General features: G+C 39.0%; 1 pseudogene; it reads right to left on the bottom strand.

Annotated features, from left to right (window-relative positions):
* Positions 1-17,907, bottom strand: LOC142371895 (uncharacterized; annotated as a pseudogene).
* Positions 17,908-18,380: the final 473 nt, after the last annotated feature.

Raw genomic sequence — 18,380 nt, 5'->3', positions numbered from 1 at the left:
TTACTGAGTCGGATAATGAGGGCCGGAGTCTTGAAATGTTTCTGAGGTGAAAAAAGGCAGATTTAGTGATACTCTTGATGTGGGACCGAAATGAAAGGGTGGAGATTAAGAACATTAATAGACTGTTAATAAAAGTAATATTCATGATTGTACTCATAATTAATACTTATAGTAAAACATTTTTTATAATAAATATGAAAACCAATATCTTGCAAAGCAATTTGAAAAAAAGTCTGTTTATTTAACTGTGTTGCCCCAAAAGTCAGTTTTTTTTTTATCAGGTCAGAGAAGTAGCAGGCTAGGACTTGAATAATATGTCATCAGCTTAAAAAATTGTCTGTATGGGACTGAATGAAAAGTTACTTTTCCAGCATCGGCTCTTGGCTCTGAGCTTGTTGACTTGAGACTCAGCGATGTCAGCGTGCTCAGCGTGCTCCTGAGCTTTCTCCATCTCATGCTGGACCTTCCTGAGCCTGAACATGTGAGTGTTAGCCTGCTCCTCCTGGAAAGGGAAAGGAAATGTAAAGCTTAACGGTAACACATTTTCATATGTTCATAGCTAAAAACACTGGTCTTATATTTCATTTACAGCCTCCTCAGCCTGTCTCTTGTAAGCCTTGACATTGAGCTGCAGTTTGTCCACCAGATCCTGAAGTCGGGTTACATTCTTCCCATCCTCCTCAGTCTACGCAGATAAAACATTGTCACTTATGAATTTCTAAAGCAGATGTGCGAGCTAGTTAGGTAAATTATTTAAGATTTTTATACCTGAAATGGAGCTGCAGTGTGGTGGTTAGCACCGTCGCCTCACAGCGAAAGGGTTCCAGGTTCAACTCCTGGCTGAGGCCCTTCTGTGTAGAGTTCGCATGTTCTCCCCATGTATGCGTGGGTTCTCTCTGGGTACTCTGGCTTCTTCCCACTGTCCAAAAACATGCATGTTAGGTCAATTGGTGACTCTGAAATTGTCTTTAGGAATGAGTGTGTGTGGTTGTTTGTCTCTGTGTGGCCCTGTGATGGACTGGCACCCTGTCCAGGGTGTACCTCACCCGATGACTGCTGGGATAGACTCCAGCACGCCCACGACCCGACCGACGGATTAAGCGGGTGTAGAAAATGGATGGATGAACGTTCTCATTTCAGAGAGCTGCTGAAGTAGCTTCATGCTGCAGGGTAGATTCTTCAAGGTCCCGACGCAGCTTATGGAACTCAGCCTGACGCTTCTTGTTCATCTCAATCTGAGCAGCTGTTGCTCCACCAGCTTCCTCAAGCCTCTCACTGATCTCCTCAAGCTCCCTGGAGAGGTCAGCTCTCTGTTTCTCTACTTTAGCCCTCTCAGCCCTCTCTGCCTCAATCTCCTCTTCCAGCTCCTCAATACGAGCCGGGATTTGGTGATAGTAGAATAAAGGTCATATAATGAGTCATCCATGTTGTTTTCAATTTACTGATTTTATGACTTTTATAAAACATATTACCTGAAGTTCCTTGATCTTCTTCTGAAGCTGAGCACCAAGAGACTGTTCATCCTCAACCTTGCTGAGAAGTTGGTTGATTTCAAAGTCCTTCCTTATTGTGGAAAGTAAAAATGAATGTTAGTATGGTTAGGTTTTGGCTTCTCAAAGGCCTTGGTCTTGCCAAGATTTTGATGCAGCTTATTCTTGAAAGTTGTGTCAGAGGCCTTGGGGAACATGCACTCCTCTTCAAGGATGGAGAAGACTCCCATTGGCTAAGAAGAATTGATATTTCACATGAGAAATGTAACAAAAAATATCATATTTATCCATATACACAAAAAATTGCACATGAATTAAAACATCCTGAATTCTTTTGCACACCAGCAGCAACTCACCTTCTGAATTAGCTCAATGCAGGCAGCCAAGTCCATACCGAAGTCAATGAACTTCCAGTCAATGCCTTCTTTCTTGTACTTGTCCTGTGGGACGGTCTGACCATTGGTGATCATCTCATTTCCGACCTTGACTCTTGGGTAGCACAGAGCTTTCAGCATATCAGTTCAGTCCCAAGAGGTAGGAGATTCTATGGAAAGAAACACAATACATGCAAGTATATATAAGCATAAGTATTATACAAGTATGTATAATTTTCAAAAGGATTTTCCACTCTTGAGAATGTTTACAATGACAGTTGCTTTTTTTGATCATTTATTGTCAGTGCTATCAGGTCCAGCCTGCTCCTCACGCTGCTTCTGCTTCAATTTCCTTTTATCATGATGCATCACAGCACCAGTCCGCTTGTAGATGTTAAATTTCTCATCAGCAGTAAAGCCCAAGATATAAACAAAGTTTTAATCACATATTTCTTGTATCATGTGTAAAAATCCACAAGATTCTCTTGACACTGATTTCAACCTGACTGATCATTGGGTAGTCATAGGGATTGGTGGTGATCAGAAGAACTTCTGGAAAAGCAAAAATCAAAACAATTGAGCTCTTCCTCTGATATTAAATGTATTTTTAAATTGCAATTCCAAGTTGTCCAGTCTCATACCCAGGAGCTCAGGCTTGTGGCCTGTCATCAGCTGATAGAAGATGTGGAAGCTCCTCTCAGCAGACAACTGGAAGATGACACGGGACTTTTCCAGCAGATCTGAGAACAAGATTAACTAAAGATTGTAGGATTAATTGAGGGATTACAGCTTTAGGTTACCTCTCTATCACTGCTGACTTCAGACATACACTTTTCTTGTTGCACCCATTCCAACTGAATGTAAATGATACATTTCTTTGTGATTCATTTTATTTTCTTATACTCTCAAACACACACTTGGTAGTTACTGTAATCTCTTGATTCAGTGATTAATTTAGCCATTATAAGTATTGTTTGTAGTAGAAATTACACAGCAATATTAAAGCTGACAGATGAATTGTAGAATTGCTGCTGATAAAGCATGGGTTTCAATATCAGCTGATGCCAGTTTTCCATTAAAGTGGATCCTGATGATTTTTCCCTAGACAACAAGATACTTATAAGCATCACTTGTTGTAGGAGATCGATCTTTTTTTCATTTCATTAATGTGAACACATTATGGGAGGAGTTATCATTCCTCACAGTCTTGACATTACCATAGGCCTCCAGCAGAGGGTTGGCAGCAACAATTTGGTCCTCAAGGGAGCTCTGCAAGAGATGGTTCGAGTCAGCTAGGCTCCATTATTTGTAAATCTACCTCTTGGGGAGTTAGCATTGAAAACACTTATTAATTCACATTTACCTGGATTTTGCCAGGGGTCTGCTCCTTTTTGCCACCAAAAGCTGCAATTGTTGCAAAGTGGATGACACGCTTGGTGTTGACAGTCTTTCCTGCACCAGATTCTCCACTGGGTTGCAAAAGAAACAATTTTAATGCTTTACTTTGCTTCATTATCATTAAGCTTAGAAATATTTAACATGCAGACTTTGTCTAATACTTGCGTAATCAGGACAGACTGGTTCTCATGGTCTGAAATATAAACCATATTTCGCATGAAATCTATTTTCAGTGTTCCTTCAATAAGTAATTAAAAAAAAATTCAGATCTTACCAGTGAGCATGAACTGATAGGCATTGTCAGAGATAGAGAAGATGTGAGGTGGAGCCTCAATCCTCTTCTTCCCTCTGTATGCAGCCACAGACAGCATCATACACAGGAAGCCACTTGTGGGGGTTCACGACCACGCAGAACAACCCAGAGTAGGTAGAATACATAAACACTTTTGTAATAATATACATATACAGACATAAATCATGTCTTTCATTGATTAACTGACCCTTTAAAGAATCATCTATAATGCAAAACGCTCTTTGAGGTTATACAACACACAAGGCTCATAAAGGTGGGTCATCATAGCCATGTCCTCAATTTTGAACGTCATCCTCTTTCACAGGGACAGTCTAAATAGAAAACGTGTTCTTCTAATTATCAAAAACAAGTTGTTTTATTTAATGATATTCTGGTTTATGTAGGGTATGGAGCTTAATAAGTACAGGATAACAAAAAGTAAAAACAGTAAAATAAAAACAAAATTTCATTTACTTTTCCTTCGTCTGTTTCATCTGTTGCTTTGCCACCCTCCTTCTTGATGAGTTTACCATTCACTCATTTAGATAGATTTTTTTGCTGAAGCTTTTGTCTGAAGAGAACATTTTGTAGTAAGCAACTTACCTTACAAGGTCCCAATTAAAAATGCCCATATCTTGTGTATAACCCAAGATGCTACAAAAAGAATGAAATGGCCAAATTTAAAAAGCTTTGCTATAATGTCAGTATTTTATTTCAGGAAGAAACAGAATTAGCTTTTTGATTCAAGCAGGATAAAGTAGCTTTAATGTTCAAACAACAACACCAGAATAGAATATCTGTGCAAACAACTATAAAAAGATTATTGTACATATATGACTGCACTCACCTGTTTCAGATTCCTGGCAGTTGGAGCAGACGTCAAGAGCTGCTGCTTATATAAGCTGAGGTAAGCCAACTCAGCACAAGTGTTCTGCTCAATTTTGTTGAGTGATAAGCAACATTCTTTTTTATGTATCAATTTAACATTATTTAACAGTTTAAATGTAGAAAATATTCAGCAAGTTTCCAGTTGGATGAAACAAAATGAATACATACAACAAATATACGTGGCAGTTCATGCACATATAATATAGTTAAAATACAGATATGTTAATCCAAAACTATACATTTGTAAGTACCTTAAACGTTTTTTCTTTTGTTTTTTTCACAATTTATGTAGAAATGGAAGAGAGTCAAGGTTTTAAAGTTTTGAGCCAATATTTCTTTTAATGAGGCTCAAAAATTAAAATACAATTAAATCACTAATGCATATGCGGTTAATAGTTTTTTTTTATCATGAATCTTGGACGTTTAATTTGGTGATAGATATTTACTATGTCTGTTGTGTTCACACTTTATATAATACAACATGGTATTACATGGTTTGCAAAGCATTTGTTCCATTAAATACAAAGATTCATTTAAAGGTTAAATTTTAGTTGACACAGTTTATGATGGGCAGTTGTGTCCATTTTATTTTAATATCACAGCCATCACTGGGTCTTAAAGTTGGAGAAGTGTTAGAATGTCGCTGGTGTATAGTTGCAGGGCTTACATAACTCAGATAGCTGAAGCTAACTTCACAGACTTTCCATTGGTGGTGGAGGGGTCGTATATGCCTCCTGGAACTGAAACATAAGAGAAGTTGCCAACTCAAATAAGTCCATAACAGACATTAAAAACAAATGGTTTTGTTGTATATTTTTCTTTTTGTTTTAGATAATTCATAAAAGTTACATTGTATGGTATGTAGGAGTATTAAAACGATCAATTTTGGGGCCAAAATATAACACAACAAAGTGAGAATAAAGCTTGGAATAATTCCCAAAGTCGACTTTGATTAAACAGGAGTTGACACTGGCTTATAATACACCATCTTATCTGCAGATCACATGCTATTTATATAGTCTAAAATAAACTCAAATTGAAAAACAGCTACAGGATGAAGCAATAGTCTTACTTCCCACAAAGATGGAGATAGATATTTTCATTAGTTATATATTTACATATGCTGATGAGTCAACAGGTCAAAGGATCTATAGAAAACTGAAATTCAGCTTACAGAAATGACCACGGTCAAGGTCTTTTATTGGGGATCAAATAGTAAATATAACCAGATTCGTTTTACATCCGTGATTTTTGACCTTTTAGAATGGTTTTGTGCTTATTTGTCATGTCAGAGGGCAAAGTCACTCATATGTTAATTTCCCTGTGATGACATGTGACTGCAGTATGCCACTGAAATAATATTAATTTAATGATAAAATAAAAAATAAAAAAAGTAAATTCTGAAACAGAAATGACAGGGTGTGATTCCTGTATCTGGATTTTTTAATGAAAGTAATTTGTAGTTTTTTGGTAGCAGATTCACACATCCACTCTGGCTGATTAGGATAATATAATCCTCTGAGACATCCAGTACATTATGACAGGTTATTGTATTGGCAAGCTTTTATTGAAGCAAAGAGAAAAACACGTAGACATTCAAATTTTTATTCAATCTGATGTTTGATTTCAGGTTTTAGACCAGGTGTTATTTTGGCTATATTAATACAAATGAACCAAATTCTGAGCCCCCATGAAGGTTGATATATGGATGCATGGCTGAGCATGTGCAATGAAAGAATATAAGATTTTAGAATTGGCAAAGGGAAATGATCTGTTGACTTCATATGTTTTCCTAAAGTGTAAAGTGACATGGTCTGAATAAAAGTGGAAAGGCATTCACATGTCTGGACTCATGTATCAGAATGAATCCACATCAGAGACTATTGGAGTTTCTGGTATTTTCTCCAGCAAGATATTTTATGTCTCACATGCTGTTTAACTTGATCTAAATCTTACCCCTACTTTGAGTTGTAACCTAGACGAGAAAAGCGCTATACAAGTACAGTCCAACAACACCTTGAGATCCTGTCAGTTCACCACAAACAGGATCAGTGACAAAAAGGCAGCTCTGTTGAAGTCCAACACACATGGTCCACAAGCTGGACTTTGTGCCAACAATTTGGACACAACTCTTGCTCTGGCTTTGATTATTGATTGACTGAGTGCCCATAAAAGCAACTTCTTTCCAACATCCTGGGGTAAACTTGCCTGGAGAGACTTAGGTGCCATTTATACTAATCTGTTTCTATATCGTTTCTATCGCGGATGCACTGTCCATTTACATTAAAATACTGGAATACGACTTCATAGGTGGAAGGATTCAAAGACGCCAGAGCCCACGTAAGCATTCGCATACGATGCTGATTTTAGCAGTTGTAAACGGTGAGAAACGAGGATCCGCAGTGCAAGCCGTACATGGAGCGCCGCTTTTGGGTTAGACCAGGAAGAAGCAGCGCATGGTGGGACAATTTCGTGGACCAAGTTGTTTTCGCCGAAGAATGGCGCGAGAACTTTCGAATGTCCAGAGCAGCCCTGATAAATCTGTCCGAGCGACTACGTCCACAGCTGGAAAAGAAAACAACAAGAATGAGACGGCCCATCGACGTTTTTACCAAGGTTGCTTGCACCTTATACTACTTGAGTGATGAAGGGAGACTACGGAAAACTGCAAATGCCTTTGGACTTTCCCGTCCAAGTGTCTCTCTCATCATTCGTCATGTGTGTAAGGCAATATGCACCTGTAGGTCGTGTTTTCTAAGCAGTTGCGCATGCTCCAGCAAGGGCGATCATGTGATGTGATGGCTGATTAGTCATGTGACTAGCGAAGCAGCCGATCCCCGTTTCAGAGTAAACAGTTAGGCTTTTATTGAGAGGACAGCAACTTTTTGTGTAAATGTAAATAGTTTGCAAGACGCCGACACGAAGAAATGGTGAAATGAATTAATGTAAACAGAGCCTGAGGCTACGGCTACACGAAAACGTTTTTCACTGTAAACGATACTTTTGCTTATCGTTTGGCTGTCGTGGCCACACGGAGCCGGCGTTCCCACTACCCCAAAACGATAGTTTTGGAAAACGGGTTCCAGAGTGGGAAGATCTGAGAAAGGCGTCGTTTCGTTTCCATTGTTACAGCCAAAACGGATTTGTTTACATCTGCGTCACAGCCACATGGCCAACGCCAGTGACTTATACACGTCAGTGACCAGAACAAAAAGCGGCTTCCATTCAAAATCTGGAAGAAGACAACACAACAAGGACAGACAGCGATCATCATGGACCCCACAACATTGATAGCAGCACTGCTGCAGACACTGCTAACTACAGCGGCATTGTTGAAGGAACAACGTGAGCTTCGCGCTGGTAGAAGTAGGGGCGTACACGCATGCGCATTGCTTCTTCTATTGTTCTGGTGTAACTGGTGGGGGTGGCTTACAGCGCACCTAGAGGTGTTTCGTGTGTGCTGCATCGTTTTCATCGTTTCCATCTGGACCTGAGTCTTTACAGCAGCTTTCCCGTGTGGTCGCAATAATTTTCGTACCCGTTTTCAAAAAAACCCTCGTTTCGTTTTCGTGTAGCCGTAGCCTGAGTAGCGTTCTCCCCCTATGGTTGGAACACAATTTCCATTGTCTCATTAGCAATGGAATCCCTGAACTGGGCCCATGTGGATTCCATATCGCCAGACTTAACTGGATGGGTGAGAAAAACCCATCAGTCAATGTGTGTGTGTGTGATGAAGATCTCATGGACAGGGTCCTCTGCCAGACATTTCGGCTTACCCTCACAACCTGTTTGGGCTCACTAGATCTTTTCAGAAGTCATAGTTGCTGACTATCAAAATCACTAGCTGGTGATCAGTTGACAACGTTGCCCCTTTCTTCATACAAGTTTTTAAGACATATGGCCACTGGTCTAAAGAAGACCCTTGGTCTCAGTAAATGTGAAGTTATGGTTTCCAAAAACAGCAAGCACTCTCCTTAGGTGCTCTTTATTAAGGTGCTCATTCACTTTAATTTTGTACAACATTTTCTTTGTATTATTTAATGTCTTTAGTATTGATATACTCCAAAATAATGAAAATACAGAGAAAAAAAAATAGGAAGAGTTTATGTGAATACTGTCATGGTTTGGTAAGGGAGGACCCAGGTGCAGACATGGACAAGAGCCAGAAATAAAGTTAACGGATTTATTTTAAATATAAACAAAAAGCGCAGCAAAGCTGGAACACTGAAAAAAACTAAACTAAACATAAAACTAAGAAAATAACAAAACCAGACTGAAATACTTGTGGGACAAGGACTGACGAGGAAAACCACGGAACATTAGACGAATAAGACGAAGAAATCAGACGAAGAAATCAGACGAGGAAATCAGACGGGGAATTCAGACGAGGAATAAGAAGGCTGGTTTTCTGAGTGTTTAAGAAATGCAATAATATGAATACAGAAAAGAAATTTTAATTGTACATGTCTAATATCTTTGATGGCAATTACTTCTTCTGACTTATTACAAACCAACCTGAGAGTGAAGCAATCCAACAGGCTTACTGGCATGAACCAACTCCTGTTCAGCCACTTTGCGTGCTCTGTCTGTCTGTTCCAGAGCAGCTCTCAGCTCCTCAATCTCAGCCATCAAACCATTTCTGCGCTCCACCATAGCAACTTGCTCCTTCATGTCTTCCTGTCCTCTGACGGCATCATCAAGGTGCAGTTGGGCATCCTAAGAATGAAAATATGAGTTAGTCTTTACTATCCTTTCTCCCAAATTGTTTTGTTTGATTTCTGCACTAATACCAAACTTACCTTGAGCTGTCCCTGGACATTCCTCAGTTGTTTCTGGGCCTCAGCAGCCTGCCTATTGGCATGGCTCAGCTGAATTTCCATCTCATTCAGATCTCCCTCCATCTTCTTCTTGATTCTCAGGGCATCATTCCTGCTCCTGACCTCGGAATCAAGAGTGCTCTGCATGGAGTCCATCACCCTCTGGCTGTTTCTCTTGATCTGCTCCATTTCTTCATCCTTCTCTGCCAGCTTCCTGTCAACCTCACCTTTGACCTGGTTGAGCTCCAACTGAACATGGAGAATCTTGGCCTCCTCATGCTCCAGAGTGCCCTTGGAAAATTTAACAGGAAGTAAAGATTAGTTTAAAGTTGAAACTAAAATTAATACGATGTTATGCATATGCTACTATTCCGACATATAACTGGTGATCAATATGTACCTCAGCTTCCTCCAAAGCTGTCTGAATTTCAGACTTCTCAGTCTCCACAGTTTTCTTGGATTTTTCCAGCTCATGGATGCTCTTTCCACTCTCACCAATCTGTTCAGTCAGATCTGAGATCTCCTCTAAAGAGTGAATTAAATGAAAATATAGTCAATAGCTGCCCTACAGAAGTAGAACAATGTTTGTCCCATTCTAAATGAATTATCCCCTGTCAGGTTAACAGTAGGTAACGGGTGGTCTTAAATTCAAAATGTCTATTTTACTTAAACTTAGTATGTTGTTACAATCTTTGCAATTTTCTGGAGATGACATACGCTGCTGGTTCTTGTTCTCTCTCTTCATGGTCTCCAGCTGATCCAGAGACTCCTCATAGGAGTTCTTCATCTTGAACAGCTCAGTGCTGAGAGAGCGAGCCTCCTTTTGGGTTCCTTCCAGCTCTGCCTGGCCCTCCTCATACTTCTGTTTCCACTCTGCCAGGACCTATTTTTTGAATTCGTAAAATTTATTAATTGCATTTGAACAATTATAATTTTGTTTGTGAATTTTTCTTTACCTTGTCAAAGTTCCTCTGTTTCTTGTCAAGGTTGGCCGCCAGAGAATTAGCTCTCTCCACATCAATCATGAGGTCCTCCACCTCACCCTGCAGCCTCTGCTTGGTCTTCTCCAAAGAAGCACACTTGGAGTTTACAGCCTCAATTGATTCCTCAGCATCCTGTAGGCGCTGGGCAAGCTTCTTCCTGCATTGAACCCAAATTTCAATGTTTAAAAGTGCACAGTCGAAATTAAAAACATTTCAAATTATCAAACTGCAGTGACTTACTTTGCCATGACTCACCATTCTCTGCCCTCTGTCCATTAATGTCATTTAACTGGCGAACGTTCTCATCATTTTTAGCTTTGAGCTCACTCAGCTGGTCCTCCAAAGTTCTGCACATTTTCTCCAAGTTGCCCTGAAATCACAATACATAAAGCATATTATTACTTTCTACATGTTTAAAACAAGTTGATTATTCATTAGTTACATTCAAAATGATGAGCAAACCAAGTACTGACCTTTGCTTTGGCAATTTACTCCATATTGCTGGAGAGGTCATCAATCTCCATCTTGTACTCGCTCTTTTCCTTCTCCAGCTTCTGTTTGACTCGCTGGAGGTTGTCGATCTGCTCTCCCAGCTCTGCAACAGTGTCAGCCTGCTTCTTGCGTAGAGCTGCTGAAGTAGCTTCATGCTGCAGGGTAGATTCTTCAAGGTCCCGACGCAGCTTCTGGAACTCAGCCTCACGCTTCTTGTTCATCTCAATCTGAGCAGCTGTTGCTCCACCAGCTTCCTCAAGCCTCTCACTGATCTCCTCAAGCTCCCTGGAGAGGTCAGCTCTCTGCTTCTCTACTTTAGCCCGAGCAGCCCTCTCTGCCTCAATCTCCTCTTCCAGCTCCTCAATACGAGCCTGGATTTGAGTTTACGAAAGTAGAAACAAGTCGGTTCAGTAACTGGATTCAGCATTGAAACATATATCCAATAATAATGAATTATATTAAACTGGAATTAATTTGATGCAATGCTTACCTGAAGTTCCTTGATCTTCTTCTGAATCTGAGCACTAAGAGACTGTTCATCCTCAACCTTGTTGAGAAGTTGGCTGATTTCAAAGTCCTTCCTTATTGTGGAAAGTAAAAATCAATGTTAGTTCGTTATTATATGGTGAACAGAGGAACATATTTACTGACTAAATTGTGCCACTTGCTTCTTGATTTTCTCGTCAGATTACTGCTTGTCATTCTCCAGATCCATTATGGATTCCTGGGCCAGTTTCAGATCTCCCTCAAGCTTCCTCTTGGCTCTCTCAAGGTCCATACGGAGCTTCTTCTCTTGCTCCAATGAGCCCTCAAGCTATAAAATGACAGGTAATTATTGATTGTAAGCTTCAATTCCAAGATTAATTGTTAAATCAAAGTCAAAGCAATTATTTTCTTACATCATCAACTTGCTGTTCCAGCTTTGTCTTGGCCTTGGTCAGAATGTTGACTTTGTCTTCCTCTGCCTGGAGATCATCCAGGGTTTGTTGATGGGCCTCTTGGAGGGCTTTCTTCTCCTTTGTTGCCACCACCAGCAGCCTCTGCTAAAAAGTCGATTAAAAAAAAGAATATCAATTTCATTCATTGTTTGTCAAGAAATAAAGCTGCTGAAGAGTAACACAGAGAGTTTAATTTATGAGCATACTTTAACGCCAACATTTTGCATTTTAACCCAGGATGAAAGAGCAACCCTGACAGTTTAATACATGTAGGTACAAATTTAATGTAGGTCTATTGACGTCATAAGCTGCACTTGTGTAGATCCTTCTGTGTTACGGAATCGACTGATTTCAACTGCCTTGCTCTTTAAATGCTGCCATTTTTTGTTGAAAAAGAGCTGTCACATTATGTGTCAACAATATCACAACAGGAGTTTGATTAGAATGATATCATATGCAGGATATTGGAGTTTTTTATTAATCTGCTTTCTCATATTTACCGTCACCGGCATGGGCTGCATACAGGAAGCACAGCAGTTTTTTGGCAGACTTCTGGTAGAGCTGAACAACTGAGTCGTTCAGTGGGTCCTTGTTCTTGTCCAGCCAGCCAGTGATATTGTAGTCCACAGTACCAGCATAGTGAACCAGGGAGAAGTGAGCCTCAGGCTTTCCTTTTGCAGGTTTTGGCTTCTCAAAGGCCTTGGTCTTGCCAAGATGCTGATCGTACAGCTTGTTCTTGAAAGTTGTGTCAGAGGCCTTGGGGAACATGCACTCCTCTTCAAGGACGGAGAAGATTCCCATTGGCTGAGAAGAATTGATATTTCAAATTAGAAATCAAATGTAACAGTTTATTGATACATATTTACATCAACATCTGCTTAAAAGTCCTGATTTCTTTCCCATATTAACAGAGACTCACCTTCTCAATTAGCTCAATGCAGGCAGCCAAGTCCATACCGAAGTCAATGAACTCCCAATCAGTGCCTTCCTTCTTGTACTCCTCTTGCTCCAGGACGAACATGTGGTGGTTAAAGAACTGTTGCAGTTTCTCATTGGTGAAGTTGATGCAGAGCTGCTCCAAGCTGTTGTACTGTGATCACACAAAGGGATTTAATTTCTTGGACAAATCGTGTTGATCTTCATTACTACTTAAGGTGTTTTTCCAACTCACGTCAAAGATCTCAAATGCAGCAATATCCAACACTCCAATAAAGAACTGTCTTGGCTGCTTTGTGTCCAGCATCTCATTGATACGGATGACCATCCACAAGAACATTTTCTCATAGACAGACTTGCACAGGGCACTGACAGCATTGTTGACCTAGAAGAAGAGATTTTAGCACTACCCCCCTCTTCCTGATAATTTTTTTAAAAGATGAATATTTTGAACAAAGTGTTTTTCATTCAATTACCTGTGGGACGGTCTGACCTTTGGTGACCATCTTATTTCCGATTTTGACTCTCGGGTAGCACAGAGCTTTCAGCATATCAGCCGAGTTCAGTCCCAAGAGGTAGGCGATTTTATCTGCCACTGATGGAAGGAAACATATGTTTAACATAAATCAATTTCAAATTGATTTTCCACACTTGGAAACATGGACACTAAGAAAAGTTCTTTTTTTTATCATTTACCCTCAGTGCCATCAGGTTCAGCCTGCTCCTCACGCTGCTTCTGCTTGAATTTCATGTTACCATGATGTACCACAGCACCAGTCAGCTTGTACATGTTAGATTTCTCATCACCACTGAAACCCAAGATATCGATAGCAGTCTGCACAGGAAACAAAGCTTTGATTAACCATTTCTTTAATATCAAGTACAAAAATCCACAAAACACTAAAACACAAAATGTCATATTACATCTGTGGGGATGAACTCCTCCCCGTCATCGGTGCTCTTGACACTGTTTTCACCCTGACTGACCATATGGTAATCATAGTGGTTGGTGGTGATCAGAAGAGCCTCTGGAAATGATTAGAAGAAATAGCTGTAACATACATGGTCATTTTCATTTCAATAAAATTCCATGTTCAGGTTATCTAGCCACATACCCAGGAGCTCAGGCTTGTGGCCTGTCATCAACTGAGAAAAGATATGGTAGCTCCTCTCAGCAGACAACTGGAAGGTGACACGGGACTTCTCCAGCAGATCTAGAAAGAAATTGATTCAAATTTACAATGTGAAACGTCTTATCACAGGATAGCTTTTAAATTTAGCTTGTCCTTCAACATGTGAGAAATCACAGTTGGACCACTGCACGTTTACAACTGCGACAGATTAAGCATGTATTCTTGCAAAGATGATTCAGAGGCTGAAACTTACATGTTTCAATATCAGCTGAAGACAGCTTGCTGCACCAAAGTGGATCCTAATGAATTTACCCTAGACAGCAAGATTATTGTTAGCATTAGTTTATGTATAACAAACAAGAGGAATCAGTAAAAATCATGTTATCACTTACAAAACAGGAGGAGCTATCGTTCCTCACAATCTTGACATTACCATAGGCCTCCAGCAGAGGGTTGGCAGCAACAGTTTGGTCCTCAAGGGAGCCCTGCAAGAGATGGTTTGAGGTAAATGAGCTATACTTTAATGTATAATTTCCTTAGACAAACACTTTTAATCAACATCTGCCTGCCTTTTGCCAGCGGCCTGCTCCTTTTTCTCCTGTTTCTTTATTAAACCTATGTTTGCATGGTAAATCATTGCTTAAAAAAAACTTAAACATATTTCAGATGATAACATTCATCTTACCAGTGAGCTTGAACTGATAGGCATTATCAGAGATGGAGAAGATGTGAGGTGGAGCCTCAATCCTCTTCTTGCCTCTGTATGCAGCCACAACAACAGCATCATACACAGGAAGCCACTTGTAGGGGTTCACGACCATGCAGAATATCCCAGAGTAGGTCTGTTATAGTACAGGGAATAAACACAGTATTGACATGTTTACATACAATTTTAATTTATATATGAATTGTATTACAATCTGAGATTGTGAAGTAGTGAAAACAGTAGTCTCTGCATACATGATTTCCCTTTGGGATAAATAAAGTATTTTTTCATTGAATTTGATATCGTATCTTCCAGTTGTTTGCAGTTGAATCAGGTGCCTCTCAGCCGATCGACAACAAACATTAAAAAAAAAATGAAACAGGACTACAGCTGTCCTTTGTTCTTTGAGATTGTAAAGTATAGTGGCAACTCACATAGATCATCCATGATGCATAACGCTCTTTTAGGTTATACAACACACAAGGCTCATTGAGGTGGGTCATCATGGCCATGTCCTCAATTTTGTCATACTTTGGAAGGTTCCTGGGATTGACATCATCTTCTTTCACAGTGACACTCTTTGTAGACTACATCTGTGCTCATGATGGCACTTTAGTCGAGACTAAAAGATGACAGTACAATTAAGTCTATAATAGTGTTAAAATATGATCATTCTCCATTGTAATTTATCACATACAGTTTATGTATATCTGACCTCAGCTCGTTTAAAAAGAATACTGAATGGTGCAGTCTCTGTTGGAGTCTGAAGATGCTTTGGAATTAAGGCAAGGCAAGGCAAGGCAAGGCAATTTTATTTATAGAGCACAATTCATACACAGGGCAATTCAAAGTGCTTTACAGCTACATAAAATCACAAGAAGGCAATAAAACCATTAAAAAGGAATAAAAAAAATAAAAGAAAGAAATTAAAAAAGAAAGAAATTTAAAACCCATTAAAATAATCATTAAGTAATTAAAAAGTGAAGAGTGCAGATAAAATACTTTCAGGTGTCATATGCACAGCTAAATAGAACTGTTTTCAGCCTGGATTTAAACATTGTCAGAGTTGAGGCCTGTCTCACATCTTCTGGAAGACTGTTCCAGATTTTAGGGGCATAAAACTGAAACGCAGCCTCACCTTGTTTAGTCCTGACTCTGGGCACCAGCAGGAGACCCCTCCCTGAGGTTCTCAGAGCCCGAGTTGGTTCATATGGCTCTAACATGTCAGAGATGTACTTTGGCGCTTGACCGTGAAGAGACTTGTACACAAGCAGAGCTGTTTTAAAGCCTATTCTCTGAGCGACAGGAAGCCAGTGCAGAGACAGACCATAGAACAGGTTTTCACTTTTCCAGAAATTTCTTTGACTCTGACAAGACACTGGCAGAGTAGCTGCTGAAAATTTGACTGATGAATCTGAACTGTTTTCTGTTGAATAATTGATTTATATGCAAATATGTAGCAGAAAGAGTATGGGAAAAAACTACTCTACAAAACTGAAAATAGTTTTGAAACATGACGGTAACACGCAGTTATATATAATAATGATATATTGTTAGTGTTATATATATAATTATATATAACACAGTTATATATATATATATAAAACGCAGTTATATATAATAAAGAGAAGCATAACCTTAGGTCACAGTACATACACTCACCTGTGATGGGAGCTTATCAGTTCATGCAAAAGCTGGAGTTGCCTTATTTATAGTGGGTGAGAGTGCCTGGTCAGCAGTAGCAGCTCTCTCAATTTGGGCATGATCTTTGGGCACGTTGCTTATTTTATGGCAGTGCTGTTTATAAGAGTGATATTCATAATTATTGCCAGCAGTAGCTTTAAAAGTAATTTGCTGTATTACGATATGACACAAAATGACTGACTTGATCATTAATGTGGATATGACAAAACATGGGGATGTATATCTTAACTTCTCCACTGTAACAAAAGAAGAATTACAGGCAAGAGCAAACAGTCACGAAAATACACTCTCAAGCAACTGTATCAAAAATATTTAACAAAAAATAAGACTCACTTGTCTCCTCTTACATTGTAAAAATGTAAAATAATTTAAAGAAAAAGGAGGTACTACATGATAATTTGTAGTATTAACACCCTTCCTCCAAAATCTGCTTCACTGCTGCCTCCAATTGCAGACATAGAAGCGATGGCTAAATAACATCATTCACCGAATGGTGCAGAATATGGTTTGTATCTGTTTCCAATAGCTTTTGATTTAAGAGACTTTAAAGTTGAGACAAATGAACACTGGAAATATTTTATCGCATTTGTGAGCAGCTTTAGGTTGGTTTTGCCACGGGTGTTCAGTTGCAGCACACTGCACATTTGAGATCTCTGAAATAACAAAAGGTTCCCTGTTAAATGACAGTCATGCTCGAGCTTCATTGACATAGAGGTATTATGTCATTCACGTTCAAGTCAAGTACAAATGCAACAACTTTACTAAGGTCTACGGGGAAATATATTCGTGTTGGATAATTATTGATGAAAATGATGTTGATCACTCTGCAAAACCATCATCAAGGTTATTTTCACAAAAAAAAGAAAACCTTGTATATGTCAGTAACATTTAGAGAAAATCTCTAAATGTATACTTGTAGCCTATAGTTAAGTGATGTTTGATTTCATCCATCAAAGTTAAATCACTTATTAATAGCTATTACATCATATTAATGTTTTCATGGGCTTAGTCAGACGCATGTACGGAGCTTAGTCTTGGAGAAGCCCCCAGATTTTTGTGGTCTTTAGTTACAAGACGATGAGACATCTCGTATTCCTGGAATAAAATTAAATATGAAGTCTTACCCATCATAAAAGTTCAATCACACATTTTACATCTCCTTAAATGGAGGAGGAAACTGTTGGAAATGTGCCTGAGATGAAGCTCAAAATAAGCTCTACAGCTGGTGAAATTAACTTTACTCAGCTGCTACATTTGATCAAAAGTGACACCTGCTGAAAAAAAATCATAATTTCAGGGCCCCAGCAAATCCTAAGTTCTGAACTATATATAAACATTTTTTAGTCAGGCAATCCAAATACAGATGCTAGAAACAGGTCGTCTATAACAATGGGATGGCTAAGTATTTTGTTGGCGAGTTTACAGTTTTGTTAGGGCAAATGCTGTAAAACTCAAGACAGTTACAAGTATTTTCTATCTGTCCTTATAGTATCTTTGCTGATGATACAAGTCATGTAAGGTTATTTAAATTAAGTTAATTAGGGATAGGAGTAATCAAGATGTGCTATCATTATTGCTGCATTGATTTGTTTGTTTCAGTGTGTACATGAGTGAGCAACAAAGTTGATTGTATTGTAATGATAGCCACAAGTCCACATGCTTTGTTACTAGCCTAATATTATCTCAATTCAATTGGAATGCTCACATGTGAATATTATTTAACAGATAAGCTAGATACCTTTTTCCTCTGACGCATTATGCATTCTACTGATGGTTGTGTGGATTTCTTTTGCTGCCTGTTTTACATGGACATATTTTCATGTCACCATATATTGAGTGGAGTCCTTGATATGCTCCAAGATTCCAAGTAAAGCTTTAGTTTCTTCCAGGAGACACTGACTAACATTACTTGGCAACACACTTTGTTGCTTGTGACATCCCAAATAGAACACTGCATGAATGCAGGGGAGGCTTGAGCCATTTCTTGTGTAAGAGCAGAATTTGATTCATATTCATAAGAGAAAAAACTTTTTTTTTGTTCTTCTTAATTTGGCAATATATACTTTCCAAAATCTTCAATAATCGTTTTAATCAATCTTTATGAGGGATTTGTTATTCAATTCAGATGTAACGGAACAAAATAAAACAACAATATGCGAAAAGGTGAAGACAAATGTTTGCAAAATAATCTTTGTGTCTGACCTGTATGAGTTTTTACAGATATATCCA

The sequence above is a fragment of the Odontesthes bonariensis genome, chromosome 21 (assembly GCF_027942865.1).
Source record: "Odontesthes bonariensis isolate fOdoBon6 chromosome 21, fOdoBon6.hap1, whole genome shotgun sequence".
In the NCBI taxonomy this organism is placed as follows: Eukaryota; Metazoa; Chordata; class Actinopteri; order Atheriniformes; family Atherinopsidae; genus Odontesthes; species Odontesthes bonariensis.
This window is presented reverse-complemented; position numbering and strand designations above follow the sequence as displayed.